General features: G+C 41.5%; 1 protein-coding gene and 1 long non-coding RNA gene across 4 annotated transcripts in view; both read left to right on the plus strand.

Annotated features, from left to right (window-relative positions):
- The window catches only part of CNTNAP2 (contactin associated protein 2), a 1,965,211-nt gene that overhangs the window by 398,673 nt on the left and 1,542,106 nt on the right, over positions 1 to 24,432 (plus strand). The gene's annotated exons all lie outside the window — the stretch shown is intronic.
- LOC123384162 lies at positions 13,644 to 24,021 on the plus strand. The gene is made up of 3 exons (XR_006594880.1): positions 13,644 to 14,144; positions 21,649 to 21,702; positions 21,807 to 24,021. It is a non-coding gene; the product is annotated as an uncharacterized LOC123384162 (long non-coding RNA).

Genomic DNA, 24,432 nt, shown 5'->3' on the forward strand with positions numbered 1-24,432 from the left:
TTCCCCCTCCAAACACATAACAAGGTGTGCAGGTCACGTCACTGACTTTTGCAAGGAGAAGGATCATGTTTTCCTTCCTTCTTTCTGAGATTAGCTATTCTGGTCTCCCTGCCCCGGTTCAGCAATGATAGTACCTTGGTACAGCTCGTTACTGCACGGGAAATTTCCGTATGATCCTTAAGGGGCATCAGTACAATGGTCTGTAGACACAGCCCATCTCTCTTTTTCACTCTGTCCTTGATTATCAAGGAATAATTGACTGACCAGCAATCACTCGCTAATGTAATAACGGGCTTTCTCAAATAGAGCAGACTACAGTGAGTGGGCATTTTTTAACAATCTTTTGCTACCTTTTGTCCTCACTATTCTAATGTTTGGGGGAGGTGTGGAGATAATGCCTTATCTTACATCAGATGACAGATATCTGTATATATGCTTATTGCATATCATTTTTTAAGTTCAGAGTTTTTATGTTTTTTTGTTTTTTTTTTAATTTTTTTTTTCAACGTTTATTTATTTTTGGGACAGAGAGAGACAGAGCATGAACGGGGGAGGGGCAGAGAGAAAGGGAGACACAGAATCGGAAACAGGCTCCAGGCTCTGAGCCATCAGCCCAGAGCCTGACGTGGGGCTCGAACTCACGGATCGCGAGATCGTGACCTGGCTGAAGTCGGACGCTTAACCGACTGCGCCACCCAGGCGCCCCTATGTTTTTTTTTTTAATTCTGTACTGAGTAAAAAAGAATCAATATTGAAACCTAGACTTTTTTCCAAGGTAGCTACATTGATGCAGGTATATCTCTCAGTTAACAAATGGTGATGATTTCCATAACACGTCTGTACATTTAACATTCCTCCCTTGGAATTCTCTGGTTATTTGAACTTAAAGACATTAAACGCTCTATTACAATCTTAGAGATTCAAATTCACATTAGCATATTATGGTTTATGAGAAGTCAAGAAGCCCAGAGGCTTGTTTAACCTAGCCTGTGTAATCTAGAATTTCCCAAATTTACTTGAGCAGCAAGCTAGCTTTTTGTTTATTTGTTCTGTTGTTGTTGTGTTGATAATCCCTAGTAACATACAAAGAAAGCAACATTGAGAATCCATGGTATGGAAATCCCAAAGAACATAGAGGGCACGGTGGGAGGGGGGACATGAACACTTTCTCTGAAAATGGGGGATTTTCAATAATTTTTTAAAACAAAATTTTAATGTTTATTTTTGAGAGAGAGAGAGAGCATGCGAGCATGTGGGGGAGGGACAGAGAGAGAGGAAGACACAGAATCCAAAGCAGGCTCCAGGCTCTGAGCTGTCAGCACAGAGCCCGACGTGGGGCTTGACCCCACGAACCATGAGATCATGACCTGAGTCAAAGTCAGATGCTTAACCGACTGAGCCCCTCAGGCGCCCCTTGAATAAATTCTTTTTAGGATAATACGTTGCTATTATGGTTCCCAAGACTATAATAAAACCTGTTAGATAAAACAGTATGAAAAAGCAAAGTTGCTCAAAAGTAGTTAAAAAAAGGATGGCACTCTTTTATGTGGTGAATTTCCCAGAGTATAACACAATTGATTCATTTCCTATCAGATGTGTGACCTTGGGTAAAAATAACCATATTCTACAAAAATATGGTTTGTATAATCGGAGTTAGCACCAGGGGCAAAATGAAAGGTGGAGTGAGCCAAAAAAAAAAAAAAAAAGACATGTTCACAGAAGAGAATAAAAAAGGGATTCTTTAATAAATCAGTGATATGGATTCCTGTTATTTGTGTAGACAAGCTGGAAAAAATGAAATGAATTAGTAAACGACGGAGCAGCACGCAACAAGGTATGTGTGCATGGCCCCACCATGAAGATAAATGGTAAATGTCAAATGGCCTTTGTCTCTCTGGCCCTTCCGTTTCTACAATTTACACAGTGATTTAGAAAAAAAGAGAGAGAGAGAGAGAGAGAGAGAGAGAGAGAGAGAGAGAGATGAATGTGACCCCCCAGTCTCACATTCAGTGATGATACGAAGAAATAAGGAGAAATGAAGGTGCACTTCCATGATGAAACCATGCCCCAAAGCCCCACTCAGGCTTTTTGAGCCAGTGTGTGGAATTTCAAAATATCATATTTAATATTGTGGAAACACGTTGTCCGGCATTCGGTTGAGAAGAACACCTGCTTCAAGATTGTAGAATGATTTAGCGGTAGTGTGCCCTAAGAGATGCAGTTATTTGTACTTAACGTGCTTTGAACAGCAAGGTGGGGTGATTTTGTCTTCCTGAGGCTTCGATGTCTAACTGCTTGAGTATAAATCGAGGCTGCGAATGTGAGCTGTTTGGGGCAGTTTATATCGTATTTTTAATTTTACTCTTTTCCTCATAGAGTTCTCTTTATAGGTTTGCTGAGAAGATGAAAAAAGTATATACAGTGCATAACATCATGTCTGGCACATAATAAGATGTTATTTGCACTAGGTGTTATTATTTTGTCTTGATTGGTTGTACCTGGGAACTCAGGTTAATTTCTGAGCACCCTGTTAAAAGAAAAATGTAAACTAACTGAAACATATTTAGAAGAGAGAACAGAGACAGCACCTCTATCGTATGAGACATGTTTGATAAAGTCAGAGATGTTAAGACTGAATAATAGACCTGGTTACCTTCAAGCAGTAATAAAGCCACTTTAAATATTTTTAGTTTATTTATTTATTTTGAGAGAGAGAGAGAGAGAGAGAGGGAGTGGGGAAGGGGCAGAGAGAGAGGGGGTGAGAGAATCCCAAGCAGGCTCCATGCCGTCAGCACAGAACCCACCATGGGGCTCGATTCCACCATCCATGAGATCATGTCCTGGGCTGATATCAGGAGCTGGATGCTCAGCCAGCTGAGCCACCCAGGCGCCCCAGTAATAAAGCAATTTTAGACTGAGTGCACTTGATGACGAGGATGTTTTCGTCATTGCATAATTTTAGTCTCAGGCACAGAAGCCTCTTTATGATTTGTCAAAGGGAAGATTCAAACCTTGAGTATGAAGGGATTCGAGACCTCTAAGCAGCATTCGAAACCTGGTAGGTCTCGGTCCTTAAGCAGGCAGAGAGTATTTCCCACACTCGGCTAGCCTTCATTTCTTCCTGCTTTAAAAAAACAAAAACAATAAAAAGTAACAGTCACTTTTCTTTACAAAACTCAGCGGTATATGTTGCGTGTTTTGTTACCACGGACAGTGCACACACACATATGCACGTACGCGTCTCGTAAAATCACTTAAGAATTCCACTCTTCACATAAGGTTGTTTTAACGGGGTCGAGAATGCAGTGTTCATGGTAACTGACTCATGTCACATCTGCTTTAAAAATATTTGCGGAACAGAAATCTAATTTATTTTTATTATTTATTTGGTGGGTTGGTTGGTGCTTTTGAAAGCCGTAGGAACAGGGGTGCCTGGGTGGCTCTGTAGGTTGGGCGTCCGACTTGGGCTCAGGTCATGATCTCGTGGTCTGTGAGTTTGAGCCCCGCGTCGGGCTCTGTGCTGACGGCCCGGAGCCTGGAGCCTGTTTCAGATTCTGTGTCTGTCTCTCTCTGCGACCTTCCCCCATTCATGCTCTTTCTCTGTCTCAAAAATAAATAAACGTTAAAAAAAAATTTAAAAAGCCATAGGAACAGTATATAACGGCCTATTTATTGACACAATCGGTCAACTTTTCCTCAGTATTTCTGGGGTTGTTACTTCTGGGCTAAAAACCAAGTGAAGTACACATCTGCAAACTATCTCATTTCCCCCATTGTTTTTCTTCAGTTTCTCTCTCACATTCCTGCCTCAGAAAGTGATGGGTTTGGGGGCACCTAGGTGGCTCAGTCGGCTAAGCTTCTGCCTTTGGCTGTGGTCTTGATCTCAAGGTTCATGAGTTTGATCCCCACATTGGGGTCTCTGCTGTCAGCGTGGAGCCCGCTTCTGATCCTCTGTCTCCTTCTCTCTCTGCCTCTCTCTCGCTCTCAAAAATAAATAAAATAGAGAAAAAAATAAAAATGAAAAGAAAAAAGAAAGTGATGGGTTTTGACAAAAGGCCAGGGGTAGGCATGAGAAGATAGAATTCCAATAGCCTCAGCCTCTATAAAAACTGTTGGTAAAAAGAACAAATGTTATTCTCTCCAAAAAAATCAAACCAGAACGACCCCCCCAAAAAATGTTCACTGACTGTCAACCTTGGTAATACGTTTTCAACCTTAGTATTTCAGAAGAATTTTTTTAAAGCCTGCTCACTTGAATAAATGCTTATTTGTGAATATCAATTACTACTTATTTGGAAAGAGATTTTTTTTAATTATTTTATTTATTTATTTATTTATTTTTTGGAAAGAGATTTTAAAGAATGAAATAACAGGACTAATTTAATCATTATCTTAGTACCTTTAAGTAAATATCATGTAAACTGATCTATTAATTTATTCAACTTTTCCAAAGGAGTGAGATATCAGCAGGGATTTTAATATGGTGGAAAAAGGCCAGGTTGTCAACTTTTGACACTGAAATATGTTATCGGTGGGAGCAAAGTTTGAATGGAACGTAGAGAAATTTTATGACCAGAGTCTCTCAGGCAATAAAAAAACTTTCCAAACTCGGTGGAAAAATACTGTACAACTCAAGTTCCTAGCAACCACATGGCGGTTAATTCTGACCATTTGGTTTGCGCCCTTTTAACCCATAAATAATGACTGAATGGTTTAAATCTTAACTGTGCAAAGGCTTACGCAACAAAAAAAGGAAAAAGGGAAGACTGGGGGAGCAGGAGAGGAAAACGAAGACACCCGTAATTGTGATGCGAGCCTGCAGTGTATTCTGTGTACAAATAAACAGGCTTCAACACCTGCTGATGTGCTGGCATCTGGCTTTGAAAGCCACAAACATCTGTTTGTAATTTGCAGTGGGAAAGGGTGACAGTGAAGAACTGGATACTGTCACGGAATACACAGCCTTGTTAAGTCACTGAAAGGATCCACAGGAGAGAGAAGGAATGGATAACCTGAGACATGTGACTCCCAGGCGATCAGGTGATAAGACACCTTGGGTTTTCTTTCCAGGTTGCCATTAATGTTTCCATTTGGAGCCATCATTTATTGGACTTGAAACAGTAGAAAATGCCTTCTGAAGGCAAGCTGCATTTAAAAGGGAGGATTTTGCCAACCGGGTAACATTTCTCACATCCGTAGGGGTTAAAAGTTCTCTATAGTTGATACGGATCCCCTAAAGCTATTCGGATTTGTGTCACCTCCAGTGCCCATGGCCAAGCTGATGGGAGAAGAACCTAGGGGCACTGGCAGAACTCATAGTGGTGTTTGCTCTGAGCCCCAAGGCAGGTCGGACAGGTTCATCAGTATTCCTGGTTTGTCTCTAAACATCCTGGAACTCTTGTGCAACCTGATTGTTGTTGTGGTTGTGACATTTTAGGCAGTAATTCATCATTTTGCTGTGTGTCCACTGACACAAGTACTCATAAGTTCGGTAACTTCTCCAAGGCCCGGAAGTCGGGGAAGACTTTTTCCTGCATTTTAGTTTAAACACTGGGTCCTTGGAAGCCCCACTCGCAGTCTCTCTTTACCTTTTCTGCATTCATTTTTCTGAGGATGTCCATGCAAGGGTTCCTCCTTTGGCTGGCCCCCGAATTCTGGAGTTCCAGAGAGGGGTGTTGCCTTAATCCATCCTGGCCACTACAGCAAAGTCCTAGACTGGACAGCTTATGAAAGCTGGTAGACCAGCCTCAGGATGCCAGTGTGATGGGGGAGGGCCCTCTTCTCTGGCTTGCAGACTTCTGATCCTGCTTTGTCCTTACAGGGTGAGGGATTGCTGTGGGATCTAAATTTTAGGAGCTTTGATTCCATTCACGAGCGCTCCGCCCTCCTGGCCTAAGCACCTCTCAAAGGCTTCACCTTTTCATGCCGTTGCATTGAGCATTAGGATGACCGACGTAAGAATTTGGGGGGGGGGCACACATTCAGACCATAGCAGCTTGGTAAAATAGTCCATTTATATATTTCTCTGCATGGAGAATGACAATTTTTCTAGTTTTATATATTTAGTGAATGAAGTAACAATCCTCTGTTACGGTTATTTCTGAATAAAATACTATATTTAGGTAGAAAAATAAACAAAAGAAAGAAAAGAAAAAAATTAAAGTTACTATTTCGGGTCACCTGGGTGTCAGCTCAGGTCACAATCTCACGGTTTGTGAGATTGAGCTGTGTATCGAGCTTTGTGCTGATAGTGCAGTGGGATCCTCTCTCTCCTTCTCTCTCTCTGCCTCTCCCCCCTTTTCTCTCTTTTTCAAAAAAAAAAAAAGCTATATTTAAATGATTGATAAAATCTCCGGATACTCAGGAGGGTTTAGTATGAACGACAATGAATGACAAATCATGGGAGGTCCGTATTAACAACTGCACAGATACACCATTCCAATCAAGCTTTCATTTGGAATTCCCAAATTAAAATAAAAAAAAATGTTATCTAATATCTGATAATTTTGTCACTTGGCAACATCTGTTTTTGTAAACTTCAAGTTCTGTGTTTAGCATAGGTACCTGAATTAGATCAGCCTAAATTACTTAACAAATTCTCTTTACATCGTTTTTATTTCATGAAGTGAAGAAGGTAGAGTGGATGCCCTTGCTAATTACAAACAGAAGGCTGTTATCATGTGACTGGAGGCACAAGGTACATATCTGCTGTGACTTCTGCTTCATTTGCTGTTAGGCTTTACCAGTGTTTTAATTTTTTTAAATGTTTATTTATTTATTTTGAGAGAGAGAGAGACAGAGAGAGAACGAGTGGGGGAGGGGCAGAGAGAGAGGAAAGAGAGAAGAGTCCCAAGCAGGCTCCACACTGTCAGCACAGAGCCCCATGTGGGGCTTGAACTCATGAAACCGTGAGATCATGACCTGAGCGGAAATCAAGAGTCGGGCGTGCAACCGACTGAGCCCCCGGGTGCCCCAGGTTTTACCTTTGTGCTGAGACTAGATTGAGAGCTTCTTGCTGGCATGAAGAGATTTGCAGAAGGCCATCAACATACACATTCTTCAAAGATATATGCTGGGGGGCACCTGGGGGACTCAGCTGCTCAAGCCCCCAGCTCGATGTCAGCTTCAGGTCAGGTCATGATCCCAGGGTCATGGGATCCAGTCCTGTGTTGGGCTTTGCACGGAGTGTGGAGCCTGCATAAGATTCTGTCTCCCTCTGCTCCTCTTCCCCAATCGTGCTCTCTCTCTTTCTCTCTCTCTAAAAAAAAAAAAAAAAAATGCCGGACTTTGTAAACTAAATTTCTATTTTCTAAGAAGTTAAAAATATAAAGGACTTTGGCTGTGACTCTGGAATATCATGGTGGCAGTAATTCTGAAGAATCTAACGTTTCTATCAAAATAGCAAAGTTTTCATCTAATGAAGCTTTTAAAATTTGTTTCCTGACAAAATGTAAAATAAAAACCCAGCCAATCAGAAAACTTTCAACTAAAAAAAAACAAAAAAGTCTAAATAGATTTTTGGCTGGAGAACATGCCAAAGAAGTTTAGCATGTAAAGGTAGAATGGTCAAATAGCATATGGAGGCTGAACGAGATCGATATTTTTCAAGGAATTTCCCCTGCTCATTTAAAAGGCACTAAAAGTTCGAACACAGTAGTACTTAATTTCATTTTTAAAAAGTTTCTTTTAATGTTTATTTATTTTTGAGAGACCGAGTGAGAGCAGGGGAGAAACAGAGAGAGAGAGGGAGAGGGAGACACAGAATCCGAAGCAGGTTCCAGGCTCTGAGCTGCCAGCACAGAGCCTGATGTGGGGCTCGACCCCACGAACTGTGAGATCATGACCTGAGCTGAAGTCCGACACTCAACCGACTGAGCCACCCAGGTGCCCCAATTTCATTTTTAATTATGGTGAATACAAGTAAATATTGAATGAATTTTTTATTCACTGCTTTCAGAAAGTAAAGAGTAAGGTCAGCAATTTTGTTTTTGCGTTTTGCTTAGGACTGCTTGGGCGGGGTGGGGACCCTTGCACAGAACTGCGCATGGGAACAACATGTACGTGGGGAACCACGCGTTTGGGCGGAGCGGCCACGTCGGATCCCCTGGGGCACATGGGTCCTCAGAGGATGCTTCTCTGTGGATTGCACTTTTCATCTTGTATGTCTGGTTATTAATGATTGTAATACTTTAAGTTATTTGCACCTGATTTCTCTAACCTTGGTTGCTTTGCATAGTTTTAAAGTATTTACAAAGAACTTTTTTTGTCTCTTAGGTAATTTTTCAAAGTTATATTTAGGTATATAAAGTTGAGCCCAAACAACTGCGATTTAAGATGCGTAATCTTAATTGAGTGAAATCATTTCGCCTGGAGCTGCTTTAAATCTCCACTTCCTCCAGTGTTAATTAGTAAGTCGTATTAATTTTTGTTCGGAGAAAAGTTGAGGTATTAAATATTTAATTTCTCATTATAGAGTTTTGGCTGCTGGGATCCCACACTTGCATCCGAGACAAATGCACGTTGTTTATCCTGTGCTCAGAAAACCACAGCCTTAAATAAGATACATAAGAATCCATATAAGTTCATTTTGTAAGTGAGGTCCTTACTTGTTTTAAGTAGCATCGTGCTACCTTTTGAAAGTAGAGGAAATCCACAGGAGACATAAAGTATTCAGTGTGTTTAAATTTTGTTTCTACTACTCCTACTACCTGTTTATTGAACACTGTAACTAGACATTTATTTACATGCTTTGTTATGTGGCTATTCCCTAAATATCATTTTATCTCCACTTTGTAAATAAGAATGTTTCCGATTTAGAGAGGTGAAATGCCACTCTCAACATCATCCAGCCCTTCAGTGGTAAGCACAAGGGTGTAAACTCCACAACTCATACTCTGCAATATGCAACGTATTTATAGCTCTGGCTTTGCTACGTGGTATAGACATCTAGTAAGCAAGAATTAGTCATATTTTCTTTTTTTTTATCTCTTCTCCTTAAACTCTCCTTTCAGTTATTTCTGTTTCCAAGAGGATGCTTCCTATCACTCTCCACATGAGAAAGCCCTTTAAATAATCTTCAACTATGTGTAACAGATGACTTTGCCCTTGAGATCTGTGTCCCCCAAATCACAGCCAAATTGTTTGACTCTATTTGCTTATCTCCCAAGTAAATAGTCTAGCTAGTCAAAAACACTGGCTATGATGGCATAAAAAGGATTTCTCCGGATGATTTCATTGCATGTTTGGTCCAACAGAGAAATTCCAGGTCTTGAGATATTTTATTTGGAAAAAGAGTCAACACCTGATTTCCTCTCAGAACTTCATAGTTGTCAAATGTTTTCTAAACAAGGGTTATTTGTGTCCAGTCTCAAATGGTCCTCTTCAAAATCTCATTCCCTGCTGAGCTCTATATAGGAAAGATGTGATAGGATTTATAAATATAAGTAATCAAACAGCTCCTAGAAATCTTAACGGTGGATTGTATTGATAATATAGCAACCTACACGCAGTGTCTCCTTGACTAATGAGAATGTCAGGATGCAATCACCGCGGACCTTTTTGTGTGCCAAAATGCCAGCCCACTGAAAAGTTAACATGATGGTAAAGAGGTTTGCAACCCTCCAGAAAGCTCCAGAAAGTGAACAGACGCTCAACCTTCACGTAAGCGTTCAGATCAAACGGGCGCTCTGTTTGCTGCTGACTACCCACTGGAGACTTCCTCATTCAAAGACACGTCGGTCATCATTGATCATCTCACAGATGTGAGCCAGGGAGAACCTAAAAATTACTGTACACGCAAGCTGCTTAATTCGATCCCCTCACGTGAATCTGAGAGGCATCCAAAAAACTATGACTGGCATTGAGTGGAAAATAAGATATAGTTTCTGCTACTTCATTATTACATGATGCAAACTAAGTTATTGGCTTGAAAATGACAACTTGCCTGAAAGTTTCTTAGTCTCTGTAATATGGAAGAAGATAAGCCCTCATTGTTAATCCAGGTTCTGCTGAACCTCTTTCTGATCCTGTTTCCTGCTCTTACTTGCTGCTTTTAGATGCTCAGAATCCTGCAATTTTAAATCAGTTTTTTTTTAAGTTAACTTATTTATTTTGAGAGAGAGAGAGAGAGAGAGAGAGAGAGAGAGAGAGAGAGAGAGAAAGAGAGCACAAGCCAGGGGCAGGGATTGGGCAGAGAGAGAATCTCAAGCAGGCTCTATGCCACCAGTACAGAGCCGGATTCGGGGCTCGAAGTCACAAACTGTGAGATCGAGACCTAAGCTGAAACCCAGAGTGTGACGCTTCCCAGGCTGAGCCACCCAGGTGCCCCAGAATCCTGCCATTTTAGATCCAAACAAGGCGGCGTGTCCACAACTGACTCCAAATCCCCCTCTTTGCCCTCATATAATAAATTACATTTCCTGTCCTTAAGGCATGTCTCCTTTGAAAATGATTTTAAAAATGCTAAATGCCAGTGTTTAAATACTAAATACCAGTGTTTAACTTTTCTGGTTTATCAGTCTATAGGGATATTTTGGTAGCGGTGGAAATTTATCAGGGGTAATTTTCCCATAACATTTGATTTCATACTTAACTTCTCTTAGAAAATGAAAATTATGTGAATTTTGTGCTGACAGTTACATAGTAGTTTCATGTGGCTTTGACTGTTTTCATTGAATTTTGCGTCTCAAATTCGATTTTAAAGTTTTGGGGGGGGTGGTGTGGGCAGTGATTCCTCTTTGTATCAGCCTTACTACCTCAAATCATTGCTACATGATAAAAATGAAGGCAGTTCATACAATTAAAGGGACCTCAAAACAACTCTGAGAATGAATGATTAAAGTGAAAAGGAAACACAAAAATGATGAGTTGAGAGTTTTGGTAAATGCCTCAACAAGATCTCAAAAAAATAAGGATGGAAATTAGAACACCAACCCTAATCCCAGCTTTTAATCACATTACCCAAATCAGCGACTGAATAATAGAAGAAAATCAGTAATATATGTCGAGTAAACTGAATGTTTCTATACATTTGACCAAATGACACACTCTTACCTCAAAAGTGTGCTGAAAATCACCCCCAAGAAATAAAAGGCCACTCGAGAAAATTGGAAAATTAATTCAGCTGATGGTACTTACTGTCAAATATGACTTGATTCAGAATATGACTAAATCATGACCTCCAGCCAAAATTCTGGGCCATAAATGACCTCAGACCTTCCAAGGAAAAGTTGTCTGACAGATGTACCTTCTGTGTGTGGTCAGTGCTACCAAATACACACATCAAAGAATTGGGGGAGATCTGGCCTCATTTTCAGAACGGTATATTATCCTTGAGTTATAAAACGTCCATTACTAAGTGACTCAAATGTGGGTTTCCAGAAAGAACTAAGTTTTTTTTTTTACAGGGTCTCATGTGCAAGAAATGAAAGCAATTTTTATGCTTTTCTCCACTAGAAAAGAGCATCGGCATTATTGGCATTCCCTAAGATATTTTCTTTTATTTTGTTATATTGCAATAATACTGTTTCGATGTTATGAAAAACAAAACAAACGAAGTAAGACAATGACAAATTATAATAGCAACAGCTGAACTTTTTCAAGATTATATAAATCTGATTTAGAACTGGGATTTTATGGTAACAGTGATACTTTAACAGGCGATAGAATATTGAAAGTGACCCATGTCGAGAACCAAAGGAGAAAATTTAGGTCACACAAATTCAAGTGCATTAATCTAGAGTAGCTTTTAAAAAGTAGTTTTCAGAGGCACCTGGCTGGCTCAGTCAGTGGAGTATGTGACTGGATCTCAGGGTTGTGAGTTCGAGCTCTGTGTTGGGTGAAGAGATTGCTTAAATAAAACTTAAAGAAAGTAAGTGAAAAAAAGTTTTCAAAAAATAATATTATAGGGGCGCCTGGGTGGCTCAGTCAGTTGAGCATCTGACTTCAGCTCAGGTCACGATCTCACAGTTCGTGAGTTCGAGCCCCGTGTCAGGCTCTGGGCTGATGGCTCAGAGCCTGGAGCCTGCCTCCGATTCTGTGTCTCCCTCTCTCTCTGCCCCTCCCCCATTCATGCTCTGTCTCTCTCTGTCTCAAAAATAAATAAAAATTAAAAAAATATATTATTTTATAATGTTATTCAAATAAATAAAACTTAAAGAAGGTTAAGTAGTAAAAAAATAGTTTTCAAGGGTCAACGTTTAATATATTACAGTAAATACAAACTTGATGGCTACTTTTACTTAAGACATTGGTTTGTTTGAATTTTCTGATTTTATTTTATCTGAGACTTTTTTTATCAAACTTAAGATGAGAGTGATATTTATTATTATTTTGTTGTGTTGAACACTAAGGTACAGAGGAAGTAAGGATCTAAGTAGATAGCCAAATAATAGTAACTTTGTTCAAGCTTGCTGTGTCTTTTCCCAGTACTTCCTTTCCTTTTGTACATGGCAGACGGGGCAAGAGTTGATCATATAAAGTGTTGACGACTTTAAGGAGTTCGCAGTCTACAAAGAGGGTCGTATCCATAAGTTACTGCAATGTAAGGATGCCTGTGGCAACAATGACCAACGAGAGAATGGTCTGGAAAACGAGACTTCTCTCCCCTGTCAACAAGCCTTCACTGGACGTCTAATGCGTGGTCACTCTGTTGTCCTGAGGAATCTATCTAACATTGGGTGTCTTCAAGGAAAGATTTCGCCAGAGCAAAATTACTTACAACGTCCTGAAGATTTTGAGATTATATTTTCACGACATTTTTGTTTTTGTCTTTCGCATGCCGTGTACACAAACGTAAGTTTCTCTCTGTTGCGGAGTTATCTACAAAGGCCGCCGGGTGGATTTTGTTTAGAAGATACTTCGGGACGACCTGACTCAAAATAGAGGTTATGTCACCATTTAAATTCACTGTGAGCAGGCTTGGAAGACACCCCAAAGACATAGGTCATCAGCCTGGGGAACGCTGTAACTGCAGATCCTGAGAGACATGCAATAGATACTAAGATGCAACAGGCAGAGAAAGTAAACGGGGATTTATAACACGAGCCTCAATTTGAAAGTCGCAGGGGCAGGCACTCAGCATTGCAGGTACTGATTTGTGATTGAGGTGTTTCTCACATGGGCAACCCCGGGATGCCTCATCCACAGTGGGGAACAGCACAGAGGTACTCAAATAATGCTGGCTAAGATTTTCCCAAGAATTGCGGAGACCAGATTGTTGTCAATGAGTTTCTTTTTTTTTTTCATCCTTTTTCTCAAATTAATGAATTAGTTTATTTTTTAATTTACATCCAAGCTAGTTAGCGTATAGTGCAACAGTAATTTCAGGACTAGAATACGGTGATTCATCCCCTGTGTGTGTATAACACCCAGTGCTCATGCCAACAAGTGTCCTCCTTAATGCCCCTTATCCATTTAGCCCATCTCCCCTCCCACAACTTCTCCAGGAACCCTCAGTTTGTTCTCCATGTATCAGGGTCTCTTATGTTTTGTCCCCTCCCTGTTTTTATATTATTTCTGCTTCCCTTTCCTCATGTTCATCCGTTTTGTATCTTAAATTCCTCATATGAGTGAAGTCATAGGATGCTTGTCTTCCTCTGACACAATTCCTTTTTTTTTTTTTTTTTTACAGATTGTATCAAATACAATATAATTGGGTCTGAGAATGAGGCAGAATGAACTTTTACTATACCTAAAAAGAAAAAATAAGGAATTGATTTTCTTGCCTTTCTTTTCACTTTCCAAATAGCTCTATAATAGCCTGATTTTGATATATACTGAATACTCATTTAGAGATAACGAGGTGACTCCATGAGATCTTGGTCTCTCTTTGAGTATCTGGGACCTAGTTATCCCACAGTGTGTAGCAGAGACAGGATCCCCACATGGGAGCTCTCGGAGCTTGGCAGCTCGTAGGTGATAAGTGAAGCATGGGTGGAGATGAAATCCCTGCTCAGGTGGAACTTGTCAAAGGAGAATTAAAGAAAATTAAGAACAGAGATTCAAGGAGCTTGCACTGAAGGATGCACAAAAGAGCAAGCCAAAAAGTCGACAGAAAGGAAAAAGCAGAGGGCCGGGAGGAATTCTGGGAGAGTGTCGGGTCCCAGAAGAGAAGGAGGACATCTCACAAAAGAAATGGAAGTCAGGTAGGGAAGACTTCTCGGTCCTTTGGAATTCCCAATTATTTCACTGTGCTTAAAGCCACTCTCAAGCCCAGTGGGAGAAGACGTGAGCTGCCTCGGGGTTGAGTGCACCAAATGAAGGATGAGAATCTGAGGTCAAGGATGAGAATCAGGTTAGGGGACAGCAAAGAAAAGACACAGGTGACTTGTAAGCCAAGGGGAGGTGGGTCCAAAAGTTTGGGTTTCCTTGTTTAACAAATGGCTAGAATTCTTTTAAACCCATCAAACAAGAGAATGTGAAACAGCAGGACAAAGATACACATTTAAGGGGTTCTCCTATTGAGGTGACGAGATTGAGCTGGTGTTTGTATTCCTATTTTCCCATTCTTAAGGATAATGTAATTTACATCAGTATCCCTTTCCTTTAGAGTTACTTTGGAATGAGTTCAGCCTGTATGCTTTACTCATATTTGCCTTTTGTTATGCATGACATAACCTTTGAAATTAAATTTAGAAAAATGCCCTAAACATATCATGAGCTGTATTTATGAACAATCGTGCAGTGTTTTCCTGGTGCAAGAGAGGTGGTTTTACAATAATGATTTGGAAGGGAGGTCCCTTTTTTGTGAATGCACTTTTGCACGCTTATTTTGTAGGCAAGTGTGTGTGTCTTCTATATATTTGTAGGCAGATTAGAAATCTCTATTTGTACAGCAAGTTTAATGTTGGACCTCGCTGCTTAACTTCTCACATCCATTTTTATAAGACACGACATTTCAAAATGACTAATAAGCCATGAAAATACTGATAGACGAAGACTGAAATAATTTGTGAGGCTTTGTTTTCTTATTTTTCAAAGCGAAACAGCTTAGCTCGTAGGCTTTGGAAGGAAGAAACAAACCAAGCACACTTGTTTGAAATTATGGCTCCTCGGGGTTATGCTGATTGTGTTATGTGACACCCCTGGGCTTCGGTTGTCTTATCTGTCAAGTGTGGATAATTAAGCTCCTTGGGTTGTAGCAAATTTAAGTTAGGCAATGCTTAGGAGAGTGCCTAACGGTGAGCCTCGCAGAAAAACATCTTCAGCTCCAAGTAACAGAACGCCCAATGGAGTCTAGCTTGAACCATCAGGGGATGTATTTGCTCACGTAGTAGTTTGGAAGGGGAGCTGGGGATTCCGGCTTCTGTTCTCCTAGTCCTACATTCCTTCCTGTGCTGTGTCATCAGGCGCCTTCTTCCTAATGACTAGTAACAGAAATCTGCCTCCAAGTCCTTACACCCCATCATTCAGAAGAGAGAGCATAAGCGCTGTTGTCAAAGTAAAGAAGCTGCTTCTTCTGGAAGCTGTCCTTGAGCCCAGACTTCTCTGTGTGTCTAAATGACCTGATTTGGATCGCATGCCCATTGTTTCCCCAGTGTTACTGGGATACAGTTGACATACATCCCTGTATAAGTTGCAGGTGTATCACATAATGGTTCGACCTATATACAGAATGTTGTGAAATGCTCACGACCATTAGCATCCATCATCTCATAGAAATACGGTACAAAGAGAAAGAAAATAAAAAAGAACTTTTTCCCTTGTGGTGAGAGCTCTTAGGATTTACTCTCTTAACAAGTATCATTTATATGACACAGCAGTGTTGGGTAATGTCATCATGGCGATCCTTCTACTCCTAGTACTTCTCTTGTAACTCCACATTTGCACCTTTTGAACACCTTCATCCAGTGCCCCCTGCCACCTCCGAGAACCACAGATCTGATTGCTTTTTTGTATGAGGTTTTTTTTTCTTTTTTAGATTCTACACATAAGTGAAATCATACAGTATTTGTCCTTGAATGTCTGACATACTGCACCTAGTATAATGCCCTCAAAGTCCCTTCATCCTCCTAGAAGGCAAATTGACAGGATTTTCTCATTTTTTACGTGTGTGTGTGTGTGTGTGTGCATGTGTCACAACTTCTTTATCCATTCATCTGTTGATGGACACTTAAGGTCATTTCCATGTCTTGGCTATTATAAATAATGCTTCTATAAACATGGGGATGCAGATATCTTTTTGAATTAGTGTTTTCATTTAAAAAATATATATATTCCCAGAAGTGATTGCTAAATTCTATGGTAGTTCAGGTTTTAGTCTTTTGAAGATCCTCCATATTGTTTTCCAGAATCACATGCCCATTTCTGAAGCAGTCTCACTTGTTAGGAGTAAGCCATGGCCAAACACTGGCTAGTGTTCAGAAACAAAAATGTGCAAAGTTTAGGGGATTATCCTTTGTCCAATCAGGGTCACCTTTAGAGCTGGGCTTTGGTTAGGGTCCCTGGAATCACCCTAGGAAAGAGAGGAGGACCCTGAAAAAAATAGTTTGATTTGGAAAGGATGGTGGGTGGTGATGAAGCATCTACGTAATGACTGTTATTCACCTCATCTTGGGCCACAAATCTTTACCCCCAAAAAGTGAAGCCAGAAAGCAGGGCCCATCTGAGATGATGTTAGGCCACGTAGTGGATCAAAATATTTCCGTGGTCTTGAGATTCTTGGCCCAATGCCTGTCTTGGTGTCTTTTCCCTACCCTCCACCACCTGTTTTGGAACTGGAATCTTAAATGACGTGCTAGAATGAAGTGAGGAATGTGGGAGAATGCTTTAAAACATATAAAGTCAAACAGGGTGTTGATCCATGATTCCGTGGATAAGCCTTTATTATATACGTTATTCTCCTACTAATGCCAAGTTATTTTAGGAGGCCAGAGTTCAGCATGAGGGGTGACATTGACAAGTTATTGAAGACGGGCCCGGAAATTGTGCCCCCCCCCAAGTTACGCACCCACCCACTAATATAACATACAAAATACCAGTAGAAAACAGTGTCTCCTAAGACATTATCTTCTGTTTTGGCAAACACTGGAAAGGTAAGCAGGCGTGTATGCACGTGTGCATGTGTCTGTGGTATGCACGTGGCATTGGTGCGTCTTAAGTCAGGGCATCTGCTTTAGGAAATTAGTCTGATTGTGTGAACAGTCTCCTCACCGTCAAATACTCCAGACCCTGTCGAGATTTCACATTTCTTCTTCATTTACATATCAAGTCTGAACTCTGTGTTGTGAGAGCAGTATTTTCATTGATTTACTAAGTAAAGTAAAGCCTAAGTTTTAAAGGTGTGATAAACTAGTCTTCATGCTAGGAATATAGAAATGAGAAAAATAAGTTTTCTACCCCCAAGGAGTCTAGTCAAAAATGTTTATGTCTCATGATTAATCTCCATATAATATAAGTGGTATAAAACAAGGCATCCATGGGGACCAAGAAAGGGGGGCTTGGTTTGTGGCATTCTGTCATATCTATCTACATGCCTTCTTTGGGGACATCAAATCTATAGAAGCAAAAAGCAAACTGGGAGAAACACCTAATTTTCACTAAGTGGCTTTTTAAAATGTAAAACTTGGGGCACTGGGTGGCTCAGTCGGTTAAGCGTCTGGCTTCAGCTCAGGTCGTGATCTCATGATTTGTGAGTTTGAGTCCCACATTGGGCTCTCTGTTGGCACAGAGCCTGCCTCGGATCCTCTCCCCTCATCTCTCTCTGTCCCTCCCCTGCTCGCTCTCTCTCTCTCTCTCTCTCTCAAAAATATATCAACATTTAAGAAAAAAATGTAAACAATTTAAATGAAGAGCAGTGAAGGAGTTTACAAAAAAATAAAGCACAACTGTGGTACCTTAAGAATGCTTATGGCATTCTTATTGTTACTTTAAAAAAACAAAATTCTATCAGGGGTGCCTGGGTGGCTCAGTCAATGAAGCATCTGACTTGGAATTATGTCATGATCTTGTGGTTGGTGGGTTCGAGCCCCGCGTTGGGCTCTGTGCTGACAGCTCAGAGCCTGGAGCCTGCTTCCGATTCTGTGTCTCCCTCTCCCTTTGTCCCCTGCTTACCCACTTGCTTGCGTTCTCTCTCAGAAGTAAACGTTATAAAAAAATTTATTTTTAAATTCTGTCGTATGTCAAAATCGGAGTTTGCTCATAGCAAAAATAACCCTGACAATTATTTTTGAAGCGATTGTGCCTGGAGTGCCTGGGTGGCTCAGTCGGTTAAGCAGCTGGCTCTTTGTTTCAGCTCAGGTCACGATCTCACAGTTTGTGAGCTGGAGCCCCACATCGGGCTCTGAGCTGACACAGTGGAGGCTGCTTGGGATTCTCTCTTTCCCTCTTTCTTTGCCTCTCCCCCACTCACTCAATTTATCTTTAAAAATAAATAAAAAAATATTTAAAGAAAGATTGTGCCCTTTGCTGGAAAAATAATAATGCACATTAACACTCGGGCTAGCTGAGATCCAGCAGGGTTAAATGCCGATTGATGAGCTCATCTGATTGTCAGCGAAGTCATTGTTCCACGTATGAACTGCCATCCGCTTCTCAGTCTCTCATCACAGATCCTTGACATTGCCAAAGTGCACTTACACTGATTTCCTAACCACTATTTTTTATCATGAGTGTATGCTTTATCTGTGATCTAATTTCCTTTTCTCTGCTAACATAGCATTTTTATGAAGCCTTTTCACAGCCTCCTACAAAATAACTTTTATTAAGCTAGTGCAATCCTGCAGTGTAATCTTCAGGCGGGCGACTCCCTGAGGTGGCCATCCCTGTGATCTCTAGAGGCTGAAAGGGCAGCCCTTGTTTGACTATAAGCCGTATGTGACTGTGGACATGGGAGTAACTCCACATCGTCACCTGTCAGGTATAGCATGCTGCCTAACATTTCAGTCCTGTGATTTACTTATTTTTTTAAGTTTGTTTGTTTGTTTATTTACAGAGTGTGAGTGGGGGAAGGGCAGAGAGAGAGAGAGAGAGAGAGAGAATGAATCCCAACCAGGTTCTGCCCAGAGCCTGATGCGGGGCTCGAACTCATGAACTGTAAGGTCGTGCCCTGCACTGAAATCAAGAGTCAAATGCTTAACTAACTGAGCCACCCAGGGGCTCCTCAGTACTGTGATTCAAAAAGCACATATCTGAGGGGCGCCAGGGTGGCTCAGTCGGTTAAGTGTCCAACTTCAGCTCAGGTCGTGATCTCACGGTTCGTGAGTTTGAGCCCCGTGTCGGGCTCTATGGTGACAGCTCAGAGCCTGGAGTCTGCTTCAGATTCTGTGTCCCCCCCCCCTCCCCCCGTCCCTCCCCTGCTCATGCTCTTTCTCTGTCTCAAAAATAAATAAAACATTAACAAAATTTAAAAAGCACATATTTGAAAGTAAAAACAACTATATGTGTGTATCTATATATCTGTATTTATACCTATCTCTCTCTATATCTATATATACCTGTATGTTAGCTTTCTCTGGAGAATGCTAATTATATATAATATGATTTACATATATGATTATATATACACACACCATATCTATGTATGTACATATTAATGGTATTAGAAAATACTCGCCTTATATTAAGCCCAATCATAGTTCAAGTTGCTGTAGAGAAATCTCTAGGGAGCCAGACATAAACTACACACAGTCTCTACCACCAGATGTTTTCAATAGGCAGACTTTGGTGTGATATATAATTTATTACTGCTTGGTTAAGGATGGACTCAAATATTTCTGAAGGTTTCTGAAATTCGTTAAGGTGTACAGAAAGTCCACATATATATTTTCTATTAATTTTTTTAATGTTTATTTTGAGAAAGAGAGAGAGAGCACGAGCAAGGGAGGAGCAGACAGAGAGGGAGACACAGAATCCTCAGCAGGCTCCAGGCTCTGAGCCGTCAGCATAGGGCCTGGCGCGGGGCTCGAATCCATGAACCTTGAGATCATGACCTGAGCCGAAGTCAGATGCTTAGCCGACTGAACCAGCCAGGGGCCTTTGGAAAGGCCATAGGTGTCTTAAATCGATGAGTTTAGACTGAGTCATCATAAGAATACAGCACTCATTCTACACTTCATAGATTTGGCTTTTTTTTTTTTTTTACTGCCACTATTTGATTTTTGGAATACCAAGAACTAAATCTACTTGACTAGAAGTAGAAAAGTATTTTAAACTATCCTTTTATGTCATTATAAGATGTATTCCCTGAAGTACATTTTTTACCAAAAGAAAATTCCTACAGGTGTTTGTTTATATGTGTAAGTACCTGTCGATGTACATGTACCTGTGACTGTGTACCTCTGTGTATGTAATTTGTATGTATATTTTTATGTAATTTTGAACCAATGGTCATTTGAGTTCTTTTATAGAGACTGATATGAAGTTGTATGTTCTAGTTGCCGGATTTAAGAATTTGTAGTGATCTACAATACTGACCCCTTCATAGTTCAATTATAAAATATTGTTTCCACGTAATTCTTAGAGGTCATGGTATTAATCTCCAGAGAAACACAACCAATAGGTTATGTAGTAATATCAAGAAAGAGATGTCTTATGGGGGTTGGCTCAGACGATTATGGAGGTGAGCAGTCCTACGATCTGCCATCTACACGCCGAGGCCCAGAAAAGCCAGGGACGTAGCTTTAGGCAAAACCCTAAAGTTGAAGAACAAAGGGAGCCAAAGATATGATAAGTCCTAGTCCGATTCCAAGGGCCTTGGATCCAGGAGCGCCAATGTCTGAGAGCAGAAGACAGATGTCCTAGCTCAGGCAGGAAGAGCACATCCATTCTTCCTCTGCCTTTTTGTTTCATTCAGGCCCCCAAGGAATGAGTTGATGCTCTCCTATGGGAGATGGCCGTCTTCTTTGCTTAGTCTACCAATTCAGATGCTAATCTCTCCCAGAAACACCCTCCCAGACACACCCAGAAATAATGTTTTGCCAGCACCCTGGGAGACCCTTACCCCGGTCAAGGGGACACATGAAGTGAACCCCCAGAGTCACCTTATTCAGTGTGTTCCTTCCTTCCTTGTTAGCGGTGTGGTCATTGTTTTTCTAGGAATGCAATTGGTAGTGGATGGAGGTACCCTTATACAAAACAGGTAGGTATATTAGGGTGACCCTTGCTGTTATAAAAAACAAGTCCTGAGGTATATCATGAAAGAGTGCCATGCATGTTTATTTCTCACTCACATGAAGTTTGAATGTGTGTACCTGGTTTTCACAGGGAACCAGAATTCTCTCTGGGTTCCTTTGCATCCAGATGGAAGGTAAAGAAGATAAAGAGAACACCACATTAGACAAGGATTGTGTGAGCCGATTCTGGAAGAAGCGGGTGCCATTTTCACTCACCTTGCTTTGGCCAGGACTCAGTCTCTTGGCTGTGTCTAAGCCCAGATAGACTGAGGGATGTATTTTAGCTGGTGCCATCAAGAAAGGAGAACAGTGCTTATGTGATTTGACGTCTACCTCCTCTCTGGCTTCATTTACCCGCTTGTCTTCTCACTGTGTGTTCTAGCTATATTGACCATTTCCTCCCCCCCCCCCCCCTTCAGTTTCTAGAAGTCCCTACAGAGTCCTGGAACAGGATGTTCCTTCTATAAGCAATGTTTTTAACTTCACCTGGCTTAGCCAGCTCACTTCAGTTTTTCATTTAGAAATTTTTATTTTTCAGAGATGCCTGCTATACACTCTTACGATGCCTCATTGCGATGACTCATAAAACACGGTTCGTAATATTTGTAATATTACCTGACGAATGTTTATCTCCGCAACTAGTCCATAAGCCCCTTAATGGTAATGACTGTGCCTGTCTGCCTTTACTTTGACCAGAGTGCCTATCGAAGAGCCTACAGCATGAAAAGTGTTTCAGTAACACATCGGTAAAATTCCACCTTGTGGCTCCCAAGGGTGGTACTCCCATACCGTGAGGCCTTGACCACAGAAGCAAAGCGATAGACTCTTCAAAGCAGCTCTGTGTGACTTTTAAAGGTTCAAAATAGGCTGTGAATGTGTAGCTTAAACTATGTCATTGGATGGCGAGGTGTATAAAATGATTGAGAGAACGGTCGGGAATATCTAACGGTGAAAATAGATGTGGCATTTTAGCATTCTCTTTGTAGAATCTTCATCAGACTCTCCTGTTTGGCTGCCGTACATGAGTGTCAGTGCAGAGGATATAGAACAGTTAGTGTGCTTTTTACATTTACTTTGTTAGGTGGAGGAAACTGGCCCCCTCTTTCTTCAACACTCATGAGTGCATCGCCTTGGTCTTTTCCATTGGCTCGTCTTTTGCGGTGCAACGTTTATGCCCCACTGCTCCCCAAGGTGCATTTCCTTGTTTTCTTACTGTTCAGCTGGCCCTTTGTGGGTGATGTCAGCCATTCTCACGGATCACGTCTTGTGAATAAACAAAGTGCTCCAGATCAATAATTCCAGCTCCGTCTTCTCTTTGGAGTCTTGAGTCTGCATTTTCTTTTCTAATCTTTGCTCAGAGCTGTTCTGAGTCCACCTGACATGTAATTTGCCCCAAATTACCTTCAGGATGACTGTCTTCCCTTCCCTCCTCCTCCTCCTCCTCCTCCTCCTCCTCCTCCTCCAGTAGTCTCTACATTAATTCAAGGTATCAACATCTGTCCGTTGTCAAAGCCAAAAAAAGTAAAATCTAGAATCGTTTTTCATCCCCTGCAAACATTTGCCGTGACCGAGAGAAGGGAGCGTCCAATTCCGAGCCCATGGTGCCTGCCTCGGTCAGCGATGCCAAGTCAAACCCGGCTATTGTGCAATCTGGATGCGAGTAGGAAGCCAGTGCCAATGTCATGCAGCAGGATAGAAAATCTTCGTGGCTGGGAAGGCTCCCAGGTTCCTGCAGAGAAAGTTCATTCTGGGCTGGGGATCCCTGTGGCAGCTGGGACGAGATGGGTGCCCAGGAGGAGCATATCCATGAGAGAATCGTCTCCCGAAAACAGCCAAACGAGAGGCTCGCAGAAGATCTGGACGGGGCTGTCACGGAAGCGATCTCCGTAGATACTGGGTTAGTGCTTGCACTCCTCTCTTTGGACCAGGTGGTACCAAAGGCACCACACGCTGCGTGGCTGTTTGCTCTCCTGCCGGCTGCCAGAGTCTATAGAAAAGCTGCTGTGTTTGTGGGGGCGTGTGCCCGGGTCTCTGTACCATATGTACAAGCCATGTGTTGGCGCTAGCTCCTAAGAACTCAGCCATTCCAGAGATTACTTCTAGTGCACGAAAAGAGCACACACACAAAAAGGAAAAACACCCAAACCCTCCCAATTTCTACATTCTGGCGCAAAAAAAAAATTTGTCGGGGACCGACGGGGACCAGTACGGGAATTTGGCCTCAAGCTCAAAATGCGATTCCCCGAGTTGAAGTGTGAGAAGGTGCAGTCTGCCATTTAGAGCAGAGATTTCCGTACCAACCTAGACCAGAACTGCGGCCTAACGCAGGTCAACGCCTCCGATCTGATCTTCTGCCCTCGTTTGTGTGGGTGTATTCGCCTGGTCTGTTAGCGCCTGCGCCCATGGGTCCTCTGGCTGGTAGCTCTTTCTCCCCAAGAGCTTATGCCTCCTGTGTATATTCCTACAACTTCAGAGTTAGATTGTTAATATGTTTGGATGACGGGAGGGACTTTGAGGAGTCTTACAAAACCTTAAAATAGCAGAGCTTTCAGAAATAATGCCGAGAAACTCAGTAGCGTATAGGTGTCTCTTGATAACGTCCATCTATAATCAATTAATTAAAAAAAAATGTGTCCGTGGGGACAGTCCTAAATTAGGCCAGTCCATTAGTAACCAGGTTGCACTTGGGAAGTCGGTAGCTGCTTTGCCTATCTGGTTAGTATTGAATAAGCCCCTCAGGTTCCTGGGGCCCCCTTGTTGGGGATGGAGAGGGGGAGACACGATGTAGGGTTTAATTCAGAAAAGCATTTAATTGGAAGTTTTGTGTCTGAAACCTGACTCCCTTGTTTGAGTCAAAACTCTAATACTTTTAGGGGCGCCCAGGTGGCTCAGTCAGTTAAGCATCTGACTTCGGCTCAGGTCATGATCTCGCAGTTCACGAGTTTGAGCCCCAAATCGGGCTCTGTGCTGGCAGCTCAGAGCCTGGAGCCTGCTTCAGATTCTCTCTCTCTCCGCCCCTCCCCTTCTCATGCTTGTCTCTCTTTCTCTCAAATATAAACATTAAAAAACTTTTTTTAAACCTCTATTATTATGGTTTTAAAGTAGTAGTATTCAACACTTTGGTTTTTTGTTTTTTTATGGTTTTTTTTTGTTTTTTTCGTATCGTTGACACGATGTTACATTAGTTTCAGGCATATAACTTAGTGATTTGACAAGTTTAGACAATGTGCTGTGTTCACAAGTATAGCTACCATCTGTCCCATTGCATCCCTGTTACAGTATCATTGACTGTATTCCTTATGCTCTGCCTTTTATTCCAGTG

Source organism: Felis catus, chromosome A2, assembly GCF_018350175.1.
Source record: "Felis catus isolate Fca126 chromosome A2, F.catus_Fca126_mat1.0, whole genome shotgun sequence".
NCBI classification, from domain to species: domain Eukaryota; kingdom Metazoa; phylum Chordata; class Mammalia; order Carnivora; family Felidae; genus Felis; species Felis catus.